Raw genomic sequence first — 14,297 nt, forward strand, 5'->3', positions numbered from 1 at the left:
TTAATTAAATTAATTAAGGAATTTCTAGGCGGATTTTCCTGAAACTTTTTCTCGGTTCTGGAATCCTAGTGTTCTTAACCTCTTTGACAGATGTTGAGACTAGAACACCATTTGATGCTACAAAAGCTAAAATTGATCACTCACCTATGTTTTCTTTATATTTGTATTATCAAAGACAATCAACATGGTCATTCTCCATCAATTTTGTTCTCCTATATCTATATATGATAAAACAAAATGCACTAAATACTTTTGCAATTATGATAATTCTCTTTCTATGCTTGCATTATTGCCTCTTGTACTTGATTATTATGGCATTGATGTTAATGTTATCAAATCAATTGGCATAAGAACCTAAAGATAGGTATTTCCAAGAACTCAATTTTTCCTTCTTTGGATCCTTTCATGTAAGAAAACCTCTTTTAATTCTCAATTACAAGAAGTTCAAGAAATTTGTGGGTGTTCCAAAATCAAAAATCCCTATTTTCAAATCAATGAGATGCAAGTAATGTTAGCACTTTGAACCTCTTGATTATTTTCATTTTCATATTTTTTTCCTACAAGAATATTTTTAGCTTTTCCATATTCACAAATTCTAGTTATAGATTACAAAAGCACATTTTTTCAATTTGAGTTGCAAACTATAGCATACCCGCCTTCACAAGTCTTGCAAGTTTCTAAGCCACCAAATTGAGTTGTTAATCAAACCTATGACTTACTACAAAAAAAATCAATTTTATGTCACATTTGTGAATTATTCATCATGGGACCCATGTCATCATTACTACCTATAGTTTTTTGTTTCAAACCCATAGTGAAAGGCACAATGTCCATTTATCCTATGTCATGGCTCCCTAAAACTCTTTCCAGGTATCAATCATCTCTCAAGACTAAGCCTTGCTCAAATTACATAATAAAAAATGAAAAAACAACAATGACTTTTGTTGGAATAACTCACTACACACCACTAAGAATGTTGAGAAACCAAGTACTAGTTGATGATGATTAATTTCTCTTACTTGATAATTGTTGAGAAATATAAGGTCGTGATATGTTAATGATTTCTCTATCTTAGATAACTTTTTGTGAAGTATTTTTACCATTTTCCTTATTCAAACAAGATCTTTTCATATGTGTATGTTTATTAACTTCATCAACTAGCTATCATGCATAATAAGAAAAAGAACAATGACACAAGATATAGGTAGCAGCCAACGGAAAACCTCTCCAACCTGAGAGGAAAACCCATGGTAATTCTTCTTATAGAATCATCACCTGACAAAATTTCCAAGAACTATACAAATACCCTTTGACCAAAGTGTCTCCAAGATCAAGGTTAGAACCTTCTGCTAATGTTGTCCTCTGACCTGCTGTACCATAGATCAGATCTGTCACTATAGATGGATGAATTAACTTCCCTCTTCCTTCCTCCTTCCTCCATGATTCACTTGTACAAAATAGTTCACTTGTCCATCTGTTGTCCTCCTCGCTTGCCTTTAAACAAGATGATTTTCTTCCTTGATGTGAATTGTTCAACAACCCTTGCAGCAGACCTGAAGATGTCACTGTCTTCGCACGTGTGAGTGAGCTACTTGATCTTGTAGCCTCCTCCTTGCCTCGCTATGCTTGGAGCTTCCTTCTAGACCAACAACCGAAATACTTAGGCCTCAAATAAACCCTTATCATGAAGATGACCTAGGGCTGTAATGCAACCCTAATTATGACCTATTCCTTTGCATGTGTGAGAGGTTTAGGGCTCCTCTAGCCCTCCTAAACCTTCGCTCTACTTGTCTTTTCTCTTCAAACAAATATTCCCTTCAAATAGACCCAAGATCGAACTCTTTCCTTGATGATGATAGCACATAAGATGATGCCCTAGCCTTGCACGTGTGGACAATTCTTGTGGTTATAGATGGCAAAAGAAACCTTCTTCTTGTTGACCTGCGGCTCCTTGAGTTGGCCCTTTCTTCGCACCCTTAGACAGACTTCTTCGCATAGGACAGAGATCGAATTGATGTGTTGTGAGTGTGTTAGAATGAGGGAGGAGATGCCCTTATTTATAGTCCTCTTAAGGCTTCTCATTAGGCCGACATGACTTGTCTTTAGGCCGACTTACATAATAATTTAGCCAACATAAATATAATACATTTTTGCCAAAATTACAATGCCTTTTTATCTTCGCTTGGAGGAGACTTTTACTAGCCATTTGTACTTGAACATGGAGGAGACATTCCACATGGTTATGCCCTTGATCTTGGAGACACAAACTATTTACAAGTGTAATTATTTTCATCACAAACCTATCACCTAGCCTAGAGCTCTTCAATGGGAGCTACTACAAACAAATTTTGAGCATGAAACCCATGACTCAAATTTACAAAATATTTTGCTAGATACAATTTACATCATTTACATTGGAATGTGTCATTATGAAGACCGAACCTAGTTACACTTTCTTGAACACTCCCTCTTAACTAGGGAGGTATTCATGCATACATGGTAATTGGACAATTTTTCAATTTCACAGAGAATTCTCATAAGAAGATTGGATTTGCATTCCATCTGTTATAGCATCATTTTAACCAACATTGTTTTCATATAGCAAGGCCTTAACTAACAACTCTATCTCTCACTTAGATCAGAGCACAATGTTGGCGAGACCAATGACTGATAGACACACATCATCATTGTCTCTCTTAGTGTCATACCCACCCGAGTGTTCTCCGAGTATGCCCTACTAGGACTATTCTCATCTTAGGTTCCCAGCCCTCAAGAATATCAGTCCTCTTGCCCACTCTTGTCTTGGATGCCCTACCACATCCTCAAAGAGTGTCGAATGCCAGATGATTACACAATCCTCCATTATTTCTTCCAAAATGAAGGAAAGAATGTCGTGTCTAACTCTCCCTCTTAATCAGGGATGAGTTCCAAGTTTCTTTTTACTCAAAAACTTACTCATGTTCCTTTACTCATAGGAACCTTCCAAAGCTCCCGCTTAAACTGGGATTCTATCATCAGTACTTTATAGGGTCTTCTAGTTGACTAATGATCCAAGACCTCAATATCATCGATTTCTTCATATGTAGGTTTCAACCATCCATCACTTTCCTCCATCATGTCATTCCTTCTTTCCTAGAAAGTATCCTCCTTGGATTTTCATCTAGAGCTTCCTTCATAGGGACATCTATCTCCACCTTTCTTTCAACGGTAATTGCTTTAGATTACAAGGTACATATTTATGGCATCCTTCACAACTCTTCTTACCATGGCCCTACACACATACCCAGACTTATCCCAAAAGGTCAAAAAAATAAAAAAATTAAAAATTAAAAATTAAATTAAACGAAATTCAAATTCAAATTAAAAATTAAAAATTAAAAAAAAATAATAAAAAAAATAATAAATAATTTAAATAAATAAATAAATAATTTAAAAAAAAAAAATAACTAAATAAAATAAAAATAATAATAAAATAATAAAATAAAAATCACATATTACCATTTTGGTGATGGGCTTTTCTAGTGACATCTTCTTGTAGGTATTAACACCCTGCATTCATGTTGGCACATCTCCCAAATATATATGTTTTCAAGGGTCTTCATCTTTTCAGACTTCCATCAAAGTCTCCATATCTTTCTAGGAGATTTCCTAGTCAAATCTACCTGATTTTCTAGATGTTGATTGCCTTCAGCATGGTTGCATTTTTCACGATCTCTACCATCCTCACACCTTCAATTCCTAGAAGATTTCAATAAGAGTTTCCTAATTGTAGTCAACCACCTCATACTCCATATAAGGACATATTATGTTGATTGCATCTGGTGTGACTTAAGCCTTCCTGCATCCTTTTAGAGGAGGAGATCATTTTTCTCTCTATCATGCTTGATCCATGTTACCTACAACCATATGACATGATATTATAATATTAAACATAAGTATACATACCTCATTTGTATTTAATCATACCATAATTCTTACAACGAACTTCTTGATGGATTTTTGACCTGTAACGGAGTTGTCTTGATCCTTATAGGTTCTCTTAGTACCATCATTCTGACTGATGTGAACTTGGATTCTTCACAGAGGATATTTGCTTGTAAAAAATCTTCAAAGATTAGGAGAACCAAAGTGTTCTCATCTTAGGATTTCCTATAAATAGCAATTTCGTTCCTTCCTAGAATCCTTACATAAATAAATACAATATACTTTAATCATAACCATTAATAGTATTTCTAGAGGATTCAACATATCCTCATACATCAATTGTTCATCCATGGATGGTACGAAATACATAATCGGTACATCCTTTAAAAGAAAACATACTTAAACAACACACAATAATGTTCATGAATCACAACATGTCACTAAATGCTATGCAATCTGCTATACAACTAAGACCTATGAAAGAAAATAGGAGGTGATCTTTTAATCATAGTAAAAATCCTGCAGTTCCTCCTTCTTCAGATTATTTTAACTGTCTTGTATTTCCTAGGCGACATGAGGTGTTTCATGTTTCCTCTTTCCATTATTCTTTCGCTTGGGACAATCTCTTTGGTAGTGTCCATATTTGTGACATTCAAAGCATTGAATCTTTGACATGTCTTTCTTGCAATGTTACTGGTGACCAGATCTCTCAAACTTTCCAAACGTACTTTTTCTCTTGAACATGACAGCAAATGCTTGCTCCTTGGATACAAATGCAATATCTTCCTTGCCCTTTAATCTAGCTTCTTCCACTTTGAATATTTCCCACAAATCATTGAGTGAGGATGCATCCTTCTTAGCCCATATGTTGGCTATAAATTTTCCTTCCTCAGGTAGTGCATTCAATACTATAGTAGTCATCTCTTGATTAGACATGATTTCTCCTCAATCCTGCAACTGATCTCTTATTTCAGAAACCCCTATGAAGTATGGAGCTATACCTTCTTCTTTATTGATTTTTATTTTGTATAACTGATTCCTTAAAGAGATCCCCTCTCCTACAGTGCTGACGAAGAATAGGTCTATCAATTTTCATAGATTTCCTTGGTTGTTTCAAGCTTGGCTACATAAGGAATCAAAGAGTCCTTGATAGATTCTATGAGAATATTTTGAGCTATAACTTCGTTCTTTTTATACTCATCCAATTCTTGACTCTCAATAGGAGAAAAATTTTCTTTTGTACATGTTCAATAACTTTTTGTTCTTTCAAATTGAGGTTAGTTCTCTTCTTCCAAGCAAGGAAATTGGCAACTCCAACTAGCTTATTGCTTTCCTTGAAAGAAGACATCTTTTTCAAGACTAGTTTTGCTCAAATAAATAAGATACTTACTTGATGTGATGATCCTTGAAGCTTGACTTTGGATGGTTGCCTTGTATGAGCTTAAGGAAGCTTGTCTATCCTTGATTGCTAGGGAACCTGGTATTTTATCCTTGAGGATCTGCTCTTCAACAAAATTGAGAGGATTCTTGATACTTTCCTCTTATAGATTCGCTTGAACAGTAGATCTTGTTTTCTCTTTGATAGATCTTGGATTTTCAGAATGTGGATCTGAATCTAGCTTTGCCTTCAACTTCAACTGCCTTGCCTCTTCTTTAATGTTCTTTATCAACCCTTCCTTGATGTACTACCATCCCTTTGATACCATGTTGAGAAATCTAAGGGCTTGATATGTTAATGATTTCTCTATCTTAGATAATTTCTTGTGAAGTTTTTTTACCTTTTTCCTTATTCAAACAAGATCTTTTCATATGTGTGTGTTTATTAACTTCATCAACCAGCTATCATGCATAATAAGCAAAAGAACAATGACACAAGATGTAGGTAGCAACCAAGGAAAAACCTCTCCAACCTGAGAGTAAAACCCATGGTAATTCTTCTTGTAGAATCTTCTCTTGACAAAATTTCCAAGACCCATACAAATACCCTTTGACCAAAGTGTCTCAAAGATCAAGGCTAGAACCTTCTGCTACTGTTGTCCTCTGACCTGTTGTACCATAGATCAGATCTGCAACTATGCATGGATGAATTAGCTTCCCTCTTCCTTCCTCCCTCCTCCAAGATTCAATTGTACAAAATAGTTCACGTGTCCAACTGTTGTCCTCCTCGTTTGCCTTTAAACAGGATGATATGCTTCCTTGATGTGAATTTTTCAGCAACCCTTGCAACAGACCTGAAGATGTCACTTTCTTCACACGTGTGAGTGAGCTATTTGATCTTGGAGCTTCCTCTTTGCCTCGCTATGCTTTGAGCTTCCTTCTAGATAGACAACTGAACTCTTTAGGCCTCAAATCAGCCCTTATCATGAAGATGACCTAGGACTATAATGCAACCCTAATTGTGACCTATTCCTTCACATGTGTGAGAGGTTTAGGGATCCTATAGCCCTCCTAAACCTTCGCTCTACTTGTCTCTGCTCTTCAAACAAATCCGCCCTTCAAATAGACCAAAGATCGAACTCTTTCCTTGATGATGATAGCACATAAGATGATGCCCTAGCCTCGCACGTGTGGAAAAAATTCTTGCAGTTACAGATGGCAGAACAAACCTTCTTCTTGTTGACCTGTGGCTCCTTGAGTTGACCCTTTCTTTGCACCCTTAGACAAACTTCTTCGCATAGGAGAGAGACTGAATTGATGTGTTGTGAGTGTGTTTGAATGAGGGAGGAGAGGCCCTTATTTATAGTCCTCTTAAGGCTTCTCATTAGGCTGACATGACTTGTATTTAGGCCGAATTACATAATAATTTAACTGACATAAATATAATACATTTTTTCTGAAATTACAATACCTTTTTATCTTCACTTGGAGGAGACTTTTGCTAGCCATTTGTACTTGAACTTGGAGGAGACATTCCACATGGTTATGCCCTTGATCTTGGAGACACAAACCATTTACAAGTGTAATTATTTTCATCAATGACACAAACCTATCACCTATCCTAGAGCTCTTCAATGGGAGCTACTACAAACAAATTTTGAGCATGAAACCCATGACTCAAATTTACAAAATATTTTTCTAGATACAATTTTACATCATTTACATTGGAATGTGTCACTATGAAGACCGAACCTAGTTACACTTTCTTCAACAATAATTACTCATGAATGCTTGGTGGCTTCTTATTAATTTTATATTCTCTTCATCAAGCAATTACGAAAACATAAAGATCACAAAGAGACAAAGAACACAAGAAATTAGGCTCCAAGCCAGGGAAAAACCCCACAAAGGGGAAAAATCAAAGAAATAATTCTCTTATAGAATTAAATCAAAATGAGTTTTCCAAGACCCAAGACCAAGACTGATGCTATGACAAAGTTCCCAAGTCAACCCTCCTCCAAGTCTCCTCCCACAAACTCAAAGTCAACAAAGTCAATGTTGGTCAAACCATACAATTTTCGGACCTGCAATAGATGGCCGAATTTCGGCCCTACAACATCTGAAAAATTATAGAAAACTTGCACATGCAGAAAAAATTAGGGCAGAAACAACTCGTCTTCTCACTCCTTTGACTTCACTCTCTTTCCTTTGACTTTCACTGATTATTCTTCTTCTTCTTCTTACATAGAAATTCTTATTATTCTTCTTCTTGTTGTTGAGTTGACTTGTATATATACATGTCCAGGAGGGTCGAATAGCTACCCCTAGGGCCGACTTGTCCAAGGAGGGCTGACTTGGTCCTGTGGATGCCATTTTGACTTTTTGACTCAAAATGAAAATGATTTTCCTTTTCTTACATGAAGTCCAAATGGGATTTGACTCAATTACAATTATTTTGACTCACAATAAATTCTCTTTTCATCTATTGACCCTATAAGCATGAAGAACATGCTTTGACTAGAAATAAAATAGTAATAAATATAATCGGTGATAAAAAATACATTTTGTTACATTAAAAGTGTCGAAAATAGTTACATTTTTCAACACTCCCTCTTAACTAGGTAGGTATTCACAATGACTCAATAGGACAATCTCAAGTTGAAATATTCATAGAAGAAAGGATCTAGATTGTCATCAACGATGATTTTTCATCATCGTAACCAACATTGTCAAAAATAGCAAGGTATTGACTTTCAAGCTCTATCTCTCCATTAGATCAAAGCATAATGCTAGGAGGCATAAATTTGGACACCACCACCTCTCTAGGCACATACCCCATCTGGATTTTCACCAGGTATGTCATCACAAGATTATTTTGTTAGTATGAAAATTCTTAGCGAGTGTACCAAAATACTTCACTTAAGTCATTGGTGACAAGTGACACTAACAACAAAATATGGCTACTTCTATGCTTCAGATCTGCAATAAAATGCGAGAAAACCATGCAAGAAAATATATGATGCAAGCCCAAAACATATAGCAACAGTAAATGAAAGTGAAATAACCCAATGGAGGACTTTAAATGAACAATAAATTTATTAAAACGCTTGGTGAGGAAGGTTTACAACTCCATGGGATGGGTTTTTTGATGTCCTTGTGCTTCAGTGATTTGTTTCTCTCTCTCAATATGTAGAAAACCAAAAAACAATATGGAACTCAAGTGGGAGCTCAAATTTCATAAGGTGATAATGGTGACGATGATTATGATCATGGTGAAGCATGAATGGAAAACCCTCTTATTTATAACAAAGTATTGAGCTAAATAAGAAATTGGAAAATAATAAAATATTATTGACCAAATCAAAATCTAGCCATTAGGAATACTTTATTATATTTTTTGGAAAGGGAAAAAATATTCAAAATGGTCAAATATCTTTATTTAGAAAATGGTTGAAGTAATTAACAAATAAAATGATTTATTAATTACTTTGTGAGAATTAAGAAAAGTGTGAATTTGAAATAATTATTAAATAATGGTTTAACAATTATTCCAAAAATAAGAATAAGGAATACTAAATAACTAGTGATTTATTTAATTATTCCAAGGTGATTTAGTCAAATGTGACAAGGAATAATTATCAAATAATGATTTGATAGTTATTCCTAGAGAATATTAAATAAATGTTGATTTATTTAAATATTCTTATGGGTTTTTTTTTTTTGTAAATCAGAAATAATTTAATAAAAATGGTTTACTAAATTATTTCCTATGGTGAAAGTGAATTTACTATGGTAAAATTAATCCTACATGGTGTATTTCGATCGACCTAGGAAGAAATGGCTAGGTGATCATTTTTTGGGTGATAACATATTTCCTATTCAATTGTCACAATATTTGAGACCACGAAATATCGGTCCTTAGGACTATTCTTATCTTGGATTAGTGTACTTGACTTACGACAGTTAGTCTTGGTCAAAGAACACATCCTCAAATAATATTAGTCTCAATTGCTTATTCAATACACCATTCTCCTTACCAGTGCCTTCACTAGGCTTACAACTGTTAGTGATGTCCATAGTGCATGACACATGAAGAATATGGTGTTCTCCCTCACTCCCTCTCAACCAGGGAGGATATATTCACTCCCTTTTAAATAGGGAGGAAATAACCACATGCCTAAGCTTGTCAAAAATACTCATCAATGCATTTCCTACCAGTTCTTATATAGATATATGTTGTAGCTTCTCGGATTCTATCTGCATCACATCATAACAAGCTTTGACCTTCTTGATTTTATGACAATCTTCATATCAAATCCATCATGTGATCAAATAGTTCATCAAATGCCTTATGGAGCCAAACTTCTTCATAACTGATTTGCACAAGCCTTCACATCTTCTTTCTTTATTTTGAAACAAAATTTTGCTTCATATTATTCCAAGAAATCATATCAGCTCACAATTATTAGTAGTATCTCTATCAACATCAATACTATCAACCCAATCAATGTGTTCTTGAATCAAACCAATACGAGCTCCCTCATTCCAGTTGAGGTAGGTGAACTTCATCTTTTGTGCTTCCATATAATCGACTTCTTCCTCCTTCTTAATCTTCATGCTTTCCATGTTCTTCTGATTCTTCCATATGCTAATCAAGCTTAGATAGATCTTGTTTTGACTTGCAACCTTTTTTAAAAGACTATGAAAGAAGAAAAAAAGATAAAATAGAAACAATAATAACTAAAGAAAGGAGGTGTAGAATACTTATCTCATTGAGGAGATTTAACTCCCTATTAATCTTGGATTTGTTCACCAATATTGTTCCCATAAAATAATGCCATCCCTTTCATTCTCAAGAACTAGGTTTTATTTTTATAGTGGAAATGATTAGTTAGGGTTTCTATACCTAGGGTTTTATAATTCAAACCTTCGCTAGGATTTACAAACCCTAGATTCTCTAAAGCCTTCAAGATATGACTTTTAGGAATTGCAAGTTCTACAAGAATACTAGAAAGTCAATTGCAAAAACCATAGAAGTACCATTAACAAGCCTTTTATGAGATGGAATCCATTTCATTTCTTGATCAGAAAACCTAGTCCACAATAATAATGGAAGATTTTGCTTGCTAACATATCAACAACTATTGATATCTAGACAAACCCTTAGCACATTTTTATCTTTCAAGAGAGTATATGATTGTTATCTTATTCATGACCTAAAAGACTTAACAATATATGTAGCATAGGCCATTATTTGCAAAGATTATACACAACTCTTTTAACATTGCTTGTCCATCCTTGTAGAGATTTGGTCCTTTGAATTTTCTTCAGTTTGTCATGTACCAACTAACTCCAACAAGGATGCCTCAATCCTTCAACCATTGTACTAGGTGTTGGGTGCCAGATTTACATTTCAATATATTCCTTCAACACTTAATTTGTCAACCCGGGGCTATGTAAGCTTAAAGGCAAAGCACAGGAAATGCCAAAGACTTATGGTTTAACTTTTGTAAATCCTACTTCTAACCTTCTAACTAAATTTTGCAGAATCAACAAGAAAGGAAATTGTAGATAAAACCTTCAACAAAACAACACCAAGCCACTCTAGGTACTGGATTCAATTCAAGAAAAATACTTTGCAAAGAAACCTTGATAGAAAAATTAAAGCATGCCTTGCAATCAATATGAAAAGAATATTGGAAAATGAAATATGTTCCTGTAATAAAAACTCCAATGCTTTAAAAAGAACAGAAGGAATGATCTTCTAATATACTTATAAATTTGTGTCCTTTACTAAAGATATCTCATTCCTGTACTAGAGAAACTATGTGCCTGTACTGAAATGAGTCTCATTCCTGCACTGGGATACTCTATTTTGGTACATGAATGCTCTATTCCTATACTGGAATGTTTTGTTCCTGTACTAGAATGTTTTGTTCCTGTACTAGAATGGTCTATTCCTGTACTAAGAACTCACTATTCTTGTACTAGAACTTCATTGTTCCTGCACTAGAATGCATTGTTCCTGCACTAGGAAAATCTTGTTCAAATTACCCTTCACTCAAATATAAATGTGTTATAGCTAGAAATAAATGAAAACAGAGAGGAAAAACTCAAGCTTGAACTTTAATGAAAAGACTCCAAATCCAAAATTCTCAATGAAAATGACTATAAAAGAATGGAAAGGAAATCTTGTAATAGCATAAAAGGAAACACACTTGCACTGTAAATAAGAGTACCTATCCAAAATCTAGGACTTAATCCTTTTTAGATCTCGGTCATAAAAATAGATAAACTCTGTTTTGAAAGATAAATTCCATAAAAATCATTAATCTCAAAAAGAGACACCATAAACGATCCCTGTAATCAATAATGTTCAAGTTACGTTCATATATGAAATCATTACAGTTTAATATTTACTTGTAGAGTTGTTATTATATCGCTGAAGTTTGTATTTATGTAAAATCACACGTATGTTGGAAAGAAAATGATTTAAACTTCAAACTCATAACCTTAACCAATCTCTCGGAAAGAACTAAGGAAATATATATATATATATATATATATATATATATATATATATATATATATATATATATATATATATATATATTCTAAGAAAAAAGGACAAAGCAATGCAATAATTTCAAGAACGTAAAGAAATACTTAAAACTAGAAATGGAAATTAAATCAACCACACGGAGAATCCTCAGATCTGAGATCACATGCAAAACATTCACAAGGGTTTCATAAAATCTGCAAGCTCAAGCATGGAAATAAAATCACTCTGTTCACACTGACATAACCAGATCTAAACAACCTACGAAAGATAGGGAGAATGAGATGGGTTGGTTGGGCCCTAGCCAACCAACTCGTTTCCCTCTACGAAAACTCTGAAATCAATTGTGAAAAGGGAACATTATAGATAATAAAAGGAACCAAATTTGAAACCAGAATTAGCTCCATATTTATTCAAAGTGTTCTGCAAATATACATTGTAAAATAGTGGATCTAGCCCAGAGAGACAGGATGATACAAGATTAAAAAATTACAACAAAAGTGTATCATAAATTCTTCACAGTATCGCTAACTAAGCCTATCCTAGAATCCCTATTTTATACATAAAACTCAGCTCTCGGCCATGATGAAAACTTAACAGGAAAACACATTTGAACAACGACCGACCTCCATCTTTAGTCCATCCATAATGCTCCAAGCATGTCTTTAGCTCATCCATAACGCTCCAAACCTAATGCAGAAAATGGAACAAACCCTCAACGAGAGATGCACGCCATTCCTTAACAAGTGTAGTGTTGTTGGATTCAATCTGAAATGAATGGGCCGACTATCCACCTGGTACAAGAATGATGGGTGGTACAAGAACTGTGAATCCTGCACCAACCGAACTCCGACTTTGATTAATGACATTTACTCACCATGCCTTAAGGAAATACAAAAAGATAAGTTACAAAGGAAATTAAGCCTATTCAACCTTTTTAATAACAATTAAGCCCTTATAGTCCATATCCAATAAAATCACAAAAAGAGACCAAGAACCATGTGTAAAGGTTTTAATTTAGTTGTGAAACAAAGGTTTAGGTAGCATAGTTAGGGCAAGGATAAGGTTAAAAAAGGACAATTGTGATGACCAACGCTAGGATACGAACCATAACGTTTCTTTGGGATGCTTGCTTTGTTTTTGGTTTCTTTCAAACTTCATATACAAGTTGGCTTCATTGATTTCATTAGTCCTTCTTCTATGTATAGGAAGGAAGTCATGGTTGCTTCATAAATACTCAAATATGTGACTCATAGCTCTTCTAGTCTCAACCTTCAAGATGTCACAGGTCTATCTTTAATGGGCATTAAACCTTTGTACATGTCTGTTTTAGAGGTGTTATTTAATCATCATAGATATTTGTACTATTCATATAGAGTAGCACGATTGTCACAGTCCTTTTCATAAGTTTCATGATCCTTTGCATGATCCAAGGGTACAATCTTCCATATAAGTAAGTGATGTAAATATTTGAAAGATATTATATATTGAAGCATTCCACCAAAATTTAAAAATTTTTAATACTTTATACTTTCTCTTGACCTCTTCCTTGATTCTTCATCAAAGACTACTCAGATCATCATTATGGAGGTAAGTTGTTATTTTCTTGCATAACAACTAGTAACCTAATTTCCATATTTTTATTTAAATGCCACGTTTACGGAGATATAATTCCTTGTTCTATAAAGATGGTGGTATGATTATTTTACACATAGATGATGGTATTTATGAAGCTTGTTTCGATAGAGGAGTAGTATTATAGAAGGCTCGGATCACAGAGATGTAATATCACAGAAGAAAATATCTATATATATATATATATATATATATATATATATATATATATATATATATATATATATATATATATATATATATATATATATATATATATATATATATATATATATATAATAAAAAAATAAAAATAAAAAAATAAATAAAAATCCATAGGAAACTCGCATGTCATAGAAAGAGAAGATGCCTCAAAAGTATAATGCCACAGAAAAATCAGATCCACAGAAGTACTTTGCATGTCACTAAAGTTCACATGTCACAAATATTATGTCACAGTGTCACAGGAGGTTCGAATGGCACCACAGGTTTGGATATGTCACAGGTTCATATTTTTCATGTATACTCCCTTTTTTTCCATTGTAAACACCCATGAATTGTTGATGTAGACTATACATATAAAACTCTTTTCCCAGTCCTTAGATGCTTCATTATACTATACTTTTATTCCCCCATGTATACTTTAAACTTTAAGATTCAGATGTCATAGAGGTGTTATTTTGAATATTGGAGAGGTAATGTAATTTTGATCTCAAAGAATTTTCGATGGCCACAGGAACTTTCACATTAACATACGCTTCTGAAACTCACAATCATCAAAACTTCAAAGTAACTTCTCCTTAAATTCTAACGCAACACAGTG

Source organism: Pinus tabuliformis, chromosome 3_2 (assembly GCF_031772625.1).
Source record: "Pinus tabuliformis cultivar Carrire ecotype Pingquan chromosome 3_2, CPIR1, whole genome shotgun sequence".
In the NCBI taxonomy this organism is placed as follows: domain Eukaryota; kingdom Viridiplantae; phylum Streptophyta; class Pinopsida; order Pinales; family Pinaceae; genus Pinus; species Pinus tabuliformis.